Raw genomic sequence first — 9314 nt, forward strand, 5'->3', positions numbered from 1 at the left:
TCCCCACACTACAAGAAGGATGTGGAAAAATTGGAAAGAGTCCAGCGGAGGGCAACAAAAATGATTAGGGGTCTGGAGCACATGACTTATGAGGAGAGGCTGAGGGAACTGGGATTGTTTAGTCTGCAGAAGAGAAGAATGAGGGGGGATTTGATAGCAGCCTTCAACTACCTGAAGGGGGGTTCCAAAGAGGATGGAGCTCGGCTGTTCTCAGTGGTGGCAGATGACAGAACAAGGAGCAATGGTCTCAAGTTGCAGTAGGGGAGGTCCAGGTTGGATATCAGGAAAAACTATTTCACTAGGAGGGTGGTGAAACACTGGAATGCGTTACCTAGGGAGGTGGTGGAGTCTCCTTCCTTGGAGGTTTTTAAGGCCCGGCTTGACAAAGCCCTGGCTGGGATGATTTAGCTGGGAATTGGTCCTGCTTTGAGCAGGGGGTTGGACTAGATGACCTCTTGAGGTCCCTTCCAACTCTGATATTCTATGATTCTATGATTCTAACCAGACAGTTACAGCCAGAAGGGGCCAGAAGACAGAAGAGAGGAGAGGAGGCCCAGGCAACCCTGCTTACCTGGAGAGAAGACAATGGACAGAGGTGGGGCTTGGGGCCGGTGAGATCAGATGCCCAGCTGGGAAGCAGGGGGGCTCTGGGCTGGAGAGGGGGAGCAGACAGAGCCCACCTGGATGCAGAGGAGACTTGGATGTGCTGTGCTGAGGGAGGCCAGGCCTGAGGCCCTGAGAGTTTCCTGTGCTGTGTTCAGACGCTCAATAAACCCTCATGTTTTACGCTGGCTGAGAGTCGCTCTGGTCTAGAGAACAGGGTGGCATTATTCCCTCTGGGAGTGGAGGCCCCAGGGTCCAGAGCGAGTGGACTCCCTGAGGGGGCCCATGGCGAGAGACAGGCGTGCTAAGGCTCAGAGAAGTGTGGTGCCAGGAGGCGGAGGGGCTTAACCTCTGAGAGAGAGTCGATTCCCGAGAAGGGCTGTCGCACTGACGGGGGTCCCCCCCCATGGACTGCACGGGGCCAAGAGGAGGCACGACCTGTGAGTCTGTGACAAGGGGCAAGAAGTAACCCCCTCTGCTTCTCCCACCCCGCTTGGATCTTCCCCCTTGTCTCTCTGCTCTTCTTCTACCTACCAATCCTTCAGGAACTCAATTCTCCAGCTTAGCCTCATGGTGGAGGCAGGGATACCAAGCTCTAGGGCAGCGCAAAGGAGCATTTAATGAAGAAGCAGGATACCAGTTTATATAGGCCTGTAGTGAGTCGGTATTGGCGAACCAGGAAGTGGGCGGGCTCACCCGGAGGCCACAGTGGGCGGAGCCAGGGAGCTCTGAGCCCGCCCCTCGGGGTCATGCGGCGACCCGGAAGTATAAAGGCTGGCCCTCAGAACTCAGTCAGGCCCCAGCCGCTGAAGAGACCAGACGTCTCCAGCCTAGCTCGGGGTTGGGAAACCTCTGCGGCCTGGGGCGGCCGCCGGGAGCCACCGGGCCTGCCCTGCGCCCGCTACCCAGAGGAGCCGCCGGGCCTGCCCTGTGCCCGCTACCCGGAGGAGTTGCTGGACTTATCGAACGACGCCTGGCCTGACGAACCCATGGTTCAGGATCCCCCCGAGGTCGACACCGGCCCCCAGGCAGGCCCAGAGGGGGAGTGTGGAAGTAGCCCGGGGGCAGCCGACCCCAGTCTGGCTGCAACATTGCCAGAGCCGATGTCAGGGTGTTGCGGCCAGGATCCCCACTGACTAAGCAGCGGGCCATCTGCCGCTGCTAGGGCCCCGGGCTGGGACGCAGTGGAGTGGGAGGGCCTGCGTCCCCCCTGCCACCCAACCCGTGGGTGGCCGTCTCCCCTTCTCCCAGGCCTGTGGAGGCTTACTTTATACTGTGCTCAGCCCTGCCTGAGGGCCTGAGCACCTGCCCCAGCGTTTGTTGCCCTGCCCTGACCTAGGGCCTGGGCCTAAATACTTTATACCATTGCTCAGCCCTGACTGAGGGTCTGAACCCTGACATAACATTGGTGTCCGGGCTTATCGTCCCGGGCTTATCGTGTCTCTCAGGACAACGAGGACCGATGGGGAAACCCAGCTGCTGGACAGAGTGCCCCGCCCCAGTGTGTAGTGAGTCAGTGTGGCTCCCCGGCGCCCGGAGAGGGTCGAGCCCCAGCAAACTCTTGTACAAGGCCCATGGGTCTGATCTGGTGTGGCGGGGTGAGGGGAGACACCTGGGCCCCTGGGTCTGTTCCAATGATGCCTGCCATCCCTGCACTCTAACCTACTAGACTCCACTCCCTTCCCAGAGCTGGAATAGGACCCAGGAGTCCTGATTTCCCCCCCCCCAACCCACTCCCCTCCCAGAGCTAGGGTTGCCAACTTTCTACTCAAACAAAATCAAACACCCTTGCCCCACTCCTTGCTCCGCCCCTTCTCTGAGGCCCCGCCCCCCACTCTCTCCATCCCCCTGCCCTCTGTCACTCTCTATCTCCCACTCTCATTCACTCACTCACTAATTTTCACCAGGTTGGCTCAGAGGGTTGGGGTGCCGGGGGGGGTGAGAGGGTGAGGGCTCTGGCTGGGGGTGCGGCCTCTGGGGTGGGGCCAGAAATGAGGAGTTCAGGGTGTGGAAGAAGGCTCCAGGCTGAGGCAGTGGGTTGGGAAACAGGAAGGGGTAAGGGCTCTGGCTGGGGGTGTGGACTCTGGGGTGGGGCAGGGGACAAGAGGTTTGGGTGCAAGAGGGGGATCTGGTCTGGGGGGTGGAGCCAAGGGGTTTGGAGTATGGGAGGGGGCTCTCGGCTGAGACAAGGGTGTGGGGTGTGGGAGGGGGTATGGATTCTGGGCTGGGGGTGTGGGTTCTGGGGTGGGGCCAGAAATGAGGGGTTCAGGGAGCAAGAGGGGTGGGGTTGGGATGTAAGGGGGTGAGGGCTCTAGCTGGGGATGCGGGTGGGGATGAGGGGTTTGGGGTACAGGAGGGTGCTCTGGACTGGGACTAAAGGGGTTCTGAGAGTGGGAGGGGAATCAAGGCTGGGGCAGGGAGTTGGGGCACGAGACAGGGTGCAGGGTGCAGGCTCTGGGTGGCGCTTAGATCCCATTCAGATTTTCCTTCCCCAAATTTGCATTTTCCAGAACTTTAAAAACTTTTGTTTTCGTTCCTTTTCAGAACAATTTTTTCCCCAAATCCTGACATTTCCCATTAAATGAAAACTCTGGTTCCTGGTGAGTTCTATGCATAAGTGCCTCAGAACCCATGAAGAGGTTAATTAATTTCATCCACCAAGGAATTTTTGACAAGATCTAATCTTCACAGACAAGTACTGTGAGACTGATTGATCCAATCTCATGCCTGTGTCAGCGGGTTTCCCAGCTGCTTCTTAGCAAACATTATAAACTATGAGAGAAATTGTCTCGTCGATGGCCCAGACCCTGCACCATTCCTCAGAGTCTTCATCACCCAAAGAGAGACACGAATCCTAGAATCATAGACATGTTGGACTGGAAGGGACCTTGCTAGGTCATCTAGTCCAGTCCCCTGCACTGAGACAGGACTAAGGGTATGTCTACACTTACCAGGGATCGATGCTGCAGCGATCAATCCACCAGGGGTCCATTTAGCAGGTCTAGTAAAATTAACTGCAGATCGCTCTCCCGTTGATTCTGGTACTCCATCGGAACAAGAACCGTAAGGTAAGTCAACGGGAGAGTTTCTCATAGCATTATTCACGTAGCTGGAGTTGTGTAACTTAGGTTGACTTAACCCCGTAGTGTAGACCAGGCCTAAGTATTATCTAGATCATCCCTGACAGGTGTTTGCCTAACCTGGTCTTAAAAATCTCCAGTGATGGAGATTCCACAACCTCCCTGGGCAATTTATTCCAGTGCTTAACCACCCAGACAGTTAGAAAGCTTTTCCTAATGTCCAACCTAAATCTCCCTTGCTGTAATTTAAGCCCATTGCTTCTTGTCCTAGCCTCAGTGGTGAAGGAGAACATTTTATCACCTTCCTCTTTATAACAACGTTTTACCTAATTGAAGCCTGTTGTCATGTCCCCTCTCAGTCTTCTCTTCTCCAGACTAAACAAACCCAGTTCTTTCAATCTTCCCTCATAGGTCATGTTTTCTAGACCTTTAATCATTTTTGTTGCTCTCCTCTGGACCTTCTCCAATTTGTCCACATCTTTCACAAAATGTGGCACCCGGAACTGGACACAAGACTCCAGTTGAGGCCTAATCAGTGCGGAGTAGAGCAGAAGAATCATTTCTCATTTCTTGCTTACAACACTCCTGCTAATACAACCCAGAAGGATGTTTGCTTGTTTTGAAACAGTGTAACGTATTTAGTGACTCATATTTCGTTTATGGTCCACTATGGCCCCCAGATCCCTTTCCTCAGTAATCCGTCCTAGGTGGTCATTTCCCATTTTGTATTTGTACAATGGTTTATTCCTTCCTAAGTGGAGTACTTTGCATTTGTCCTTCCTGATTTGCACCCTCTTTATTTCAGACCATTTCTCCATCTTGCCAAGCTCATTTTGAATTATAATCCTATCCTCCAAAGCGCTCGCAACCTCTCTCAGCTTGGGATCATTGGCAAACTTTAGGAGTGTACTCTCTATACCATTATCCAAATGATTTATGAAGATACTGAACAGACCCAGACCCAGGCCAGATCCCTGCAGGACCCCTCTCGATATGCTCTTCAGCTGAACTGTGAACCATTGATAATGACTGTCTGACTCGACAACATCTAGAGCTCATCGAAAAGGACCCAATGAAGATCAATCAATATGTAGAAATTGTTTTCCTTCCATTTGTTTTTGATGAAGACACATCATTCCATCCTGGGAAACTCCCCACTGTTTTCTGTTATGGAAGCCACCCCTCTGTTTTCAGAAGAAGTGATTTTTGACACCAAGCTGTTTTTCTATTTGGAAAGCCAGCATTCGCTGCTTTGGAAACTGTCAGTTGAGGGGAAAAATCCTGCCAGGCACTAAATTAAAATTGTCCCGGAAGCCCTCCCCTAACAACCACCAGCTCCCCTCCTCCGCCGAACTAGTGACCAGATACACTGAAAAGGAAGCAAGAAAGTTAAGATGAGTAAAACATCAGAAGAGAAAGAAGAACCAATGAGACAGAGGGCACCACCTGCATGATGGGGCCCCCACTCTTGGGCAGGGGGTCTGTACAGCACCTTGCACAATGAGGGGCTCTGATCTTGGTTGGGGTCTGTGCATCCTCCAGCACAATGCTGGGGCCTTGATCTCGCCTGTGCAGCTCTAGCTCAGATCTTGCCCAGACGTTGATTAGTTTCTGTTTCTTCCTCACCTGTGTCTTGGGGCTGTGGCGTCTCAGCATTGATCCCCGACGTGGTGGCTGCAGCTCACATAGGTTGACTGTGTCTGGGGCCAGGAAGCTGGTTTTCTGTGGGTTTCTCTGGGGGGAGGCTCTGTGGGGCTCAGCGGAGGAGAAGGCGCAGGGGGGGCTGGGGCTGCTAGCAACTGCAAACCTCAGAGGCATCCAGCTCTGGCTGCTACCTGCTGAATGTCACGTTAACCGCCCCCCCCCCCCAACTCACCCCTGGACCTCAGCACCTCTCACTGCACAGAATCAGCCTCGCGGTTCTCAGAGACAGATGCTCCCATCCGGGGCGGCCACGAGCCGACAGCAGGAGCTGAGACAAAGGCACAGCCCCGGGCCTGTACCAGGACCAGGGCAAGTGGAGGGAGCCGAGGAATCACAGAGGGGTGGCTGAGGGCAGAGAATGAAGTGGAGGCCGGTTCATATCAGATGATCCATCTGAGAAATGACTTGTAAAGCTGGGGATGGAACCCAGGAGTCTGACCCCTCAGCCCTGCCTGCTGCTCTAACCACTAGACCCTGCTCCCCTCCCAGATCTGCAGATAGAACCCAGGAGTCCTGGCTCCCACCCCCCTGCTCTAACAACTAGACCGCACTCCCCTCCTAGAGCTGAGGTGAGACCCCAGGAGCCCCTGGGTCTTCCTGTGTCCTGCCCTCCCTGCTCTCCCTAAAAAGCCCTAGGGGCAAGAACCAAACCCCTCTGCAGCCCCCCATCGCAGCCAGACAAGCCTCACCCCACCCCCATCTCTCTGCTCCTCTTCAGAGCCGCTTGCTAGGAAATCTGGGCGCTCTCCAGTGTTGAGACACTTCCAAAGAAGGCAGAACCGAGCCCTTCTCCGGAAACTCCTGCCCTGTCTGGGTTGGCGGGGCGGGGGGGATACCAGGATTGGTGTGACTCTGGACTCCGCAGCATTTACCCCCTCCACATGATGGCACAAATATTTGTTCAAAATACACCTTGAGAGTTGTCCTTTGAAAACTGCCAGCAGCAGGCGTCTCAGGCCTATCTGCACGCACCGTTCAGGTCGGCATGAGACGTGACATTATGGAGTCCCTCAATGCCGTTCTGCTCCACCGTGGAGAAGCCGCGGCGGCCTCGCTGAGGTGAGGGTGACCAGCCGGCCTGACCTCTACAAAGCAAGGTGGGTTTGCCTGTTTTTTCATATCAGCCCCATCAAGACAACCCAGCAGGGGCTGCCCCGCTCCTGGACTGGAGAGATCAAGAACTAACATTGCTCCAGAGGGACCCAGAAGGCTCAACTCCGGGGAGACCATCCTGGCTTTTAGGCTGAATCCATTTGGGGATATAATGAGCAGCAGGAGGCTCCATCTTAATCCTTCGGGACACAAAGAGACCAAGTGATCAGATCCCTGTGCTGTGTCCTGGCCAGCAAAAAAAACCAGCGAGGAGACTGGGGGTGTGAGAAACCATCTTGAAGAAAGCCTGGATCATGCTGGAGATGGTTCTAGACTCTCAGAGCTGTGTTTTTCCGAGGAGATTTCCTTGTTGTCATCTCCTCCCTTCTCCATTGCACCACGTACGCCAGGTGGTTAAATCACTTGTAGGGCATCAGATCTGGGTCAGTGCAGGAATGTTGGCGTCTCTGGTCCACCGACGAGCTGGAGGGTTTCACTGGCTCCATAGAGGCAGCAAACCCAACGCCTTTGCTGAGAAGGTCCAGAGAGAGGGACTGGGCCCAGTAGAGGGAGGATTTGTGGAGAAAATTCGGGGCTGGAAGGGGACTAAGGTTGGCCTGCTAGGAGTACCCAAGTTGTGGGAAGCAGGCGGTTGAGGTTTGAGCTCTGTATCAAAGTTGTGCAGCTTTGAGACCACTCCGGATTACTAGGCAGGTATTGACTGGACCCCTTGTTACCCCAGAATTTGACATTCCTGCATGTACCCCAGAACTTGTCAGTATGGCAGTCAGCCATTTTGTATGTGCCGCCACTGCTGAAAACCAAATATCACATCAGATCAAATCAGAATGGGAGGATGCGACAGAAAGTGATGGAAGGGAGTGAGTGGCTAGCGACCTGGGCTTTCTGTGCCCGTGATATATTGTTGTTATGTCTGGAAATATTAGAAATGTTTTGAGATGTGTAGTTGCTGATATGAGGAGAACTGGTGACCTGGTAGAGGATGTTAAACTGACCCACTAGGAGTCACTATAGGGTATGTGCTTTGTTAGAGTTAGATATAAAAGATTGGGTCAAAGTAAATACCTCGGAGCAGCCCGAGGGAGCTTCTCTTAGGGCAAGGAGCTGACATCTAAACTCCCCGTCAGCTGGATGGAAACAGGCCCCTGGAAGCCCGGCTTGTGATCACTCAAAACCAGCCCGTAGGTGACTATATCTGGGATGTCCCAAACCTATATCGTGTCTGGGTGCGCTAGCTAATAAACACGCTTGTGTCAATCATTTATTGGATGGGAAGCGCTGTGTTCCCAATGATTTATTACTGATACCGCCTGGCGAGAAACAGTTACGTTTCCCCTACTCTGGGTTCTGAAAACCCCTGGGTAACACCTCGCTGGTCTGGCTGAACCCCCAAATCCTCACCGTGGTTCTGAGCTAGGGTTGCCAATTTTATATTCGCACAAAACCGAACACCCTTGCCCCGCCCCTCCTCTGAGGCCCCGCCCCTGCCATACCCCTTCTCCGAGGCCCCACCACCCGCTCACTCCACCCCCCTCCCTCTGTCATTCACTCTCCCTTACCCTCACTCACTCACTCATTTTAACCGGGCTGGCTCAGAGGGTTGGGGTGCAGGAGGGGTGAGGGCTCTGGTGTGGGGCCTGGGATGAGAGATTTGGGGTGAAGGAGGGGGCTCTGGGCTGGGGATGAGGGGTTCAGAATGCAGGAAAGGGCTCCTGGCTGAGGCAGGAGGTTGGGGGGCAGGGGGTGAGGGCTCCAGCTGGGGGTGCAGACTCTGGGGTGGAGTGAGGATGAAAGGTTTGGTGCACAGGAGGGTCACCGGGCTGGGACCAAGGGATTTAGAGGGGGGAGGGGGATCAGGGTTGGGGTAGGGGCTTGGGGTGTGGGATGGGGGTCAGGGGTGCAAGCTCCCAGTGGCACTTCCCTCAAGCAGCAACCAGAAGTGGCGGCATGTCCCCGACCTGGCTTCTACATGGAGGCGTGACCAGGCAGCTCTGTGTGCTGCTCTGTCTGCAGGCACCACCCCTGTAGATCCCATTGGCCTCCCTTAGCCCTGCTGAATCACCGACTGGAGTTTTAATGGCCTGGTGAGCGGTGCTGATTGGAGCCGCCAGGGTCCCATTTCAATCGGCTATTCTGGTCGAAAACTGGACACCTGGCAGTCCAATTCTGTGCCAGGCCTGGCAGAACTGCGTCCAGGCCTTTGGACGTGTCCAGGCCAGGCTGACACAGGGAGAGGCAGGCAAGGAGGCAACAACTCCCATGGGGAGGGAAGAATGTTGACAGGGAAGTGGTCAGGGTGTTGGCCCGGCTGCTCTGTGGTCTGTCCGTCCGGGCAGCCAGCAGGAAAATGGGGGGATGGGCCTTGCATTCTCTTGAATAAAGAAAGTGGCCCAGCTGACGGTCACTGGGAGCCAGAACCCCTGGGCTCTATCCCCAACTCTGGGAGTTGATGGGGGTCCAGTGGCTCAGAGCAGGTCGGACTGGGAGCCAGAACTCTTGGGCTCTATCCCCGGCTCTGGGAGGGGAATGGGGATGAGTGGGGTCACACAGTGGGGCCTGGGAGCCAGGACTCCTGGGTTCTATCCCCAGCTCCCGGCCACACTTCCCTCAAGCAGCTCCTGGAAGCATCGGTATGTCCCCGCTCTGGCTCATATGCTGCCCTGTCTGCAGGCGCCACCCCTGCAGCTCCCATTGACCAGGTTCCCAGCCAATGGGAGCTGTGGAGCTGGCACTTGAGGCGTGGGCAGCGCGAGGAGCCCCTGGCTGTCCCTACGCATAGGAGCTGGAGGGGGAACAAGCCGACGCTTCCGGGAG

This window comes from Malaclemys terrapin, chromosome 21, assembly GCF_027887155.1.
Source record: "Malaclemys terrapin pileata isolate rMalTer1 chromosome 21, rMalTer1.hap1, whole genome shotgun sequence".
Lineage (NCBI taxonomy): Eukaryota > Metazoa > Chordata > Testudines > Emydidae > Malaclemys > Malaclemys terrapin.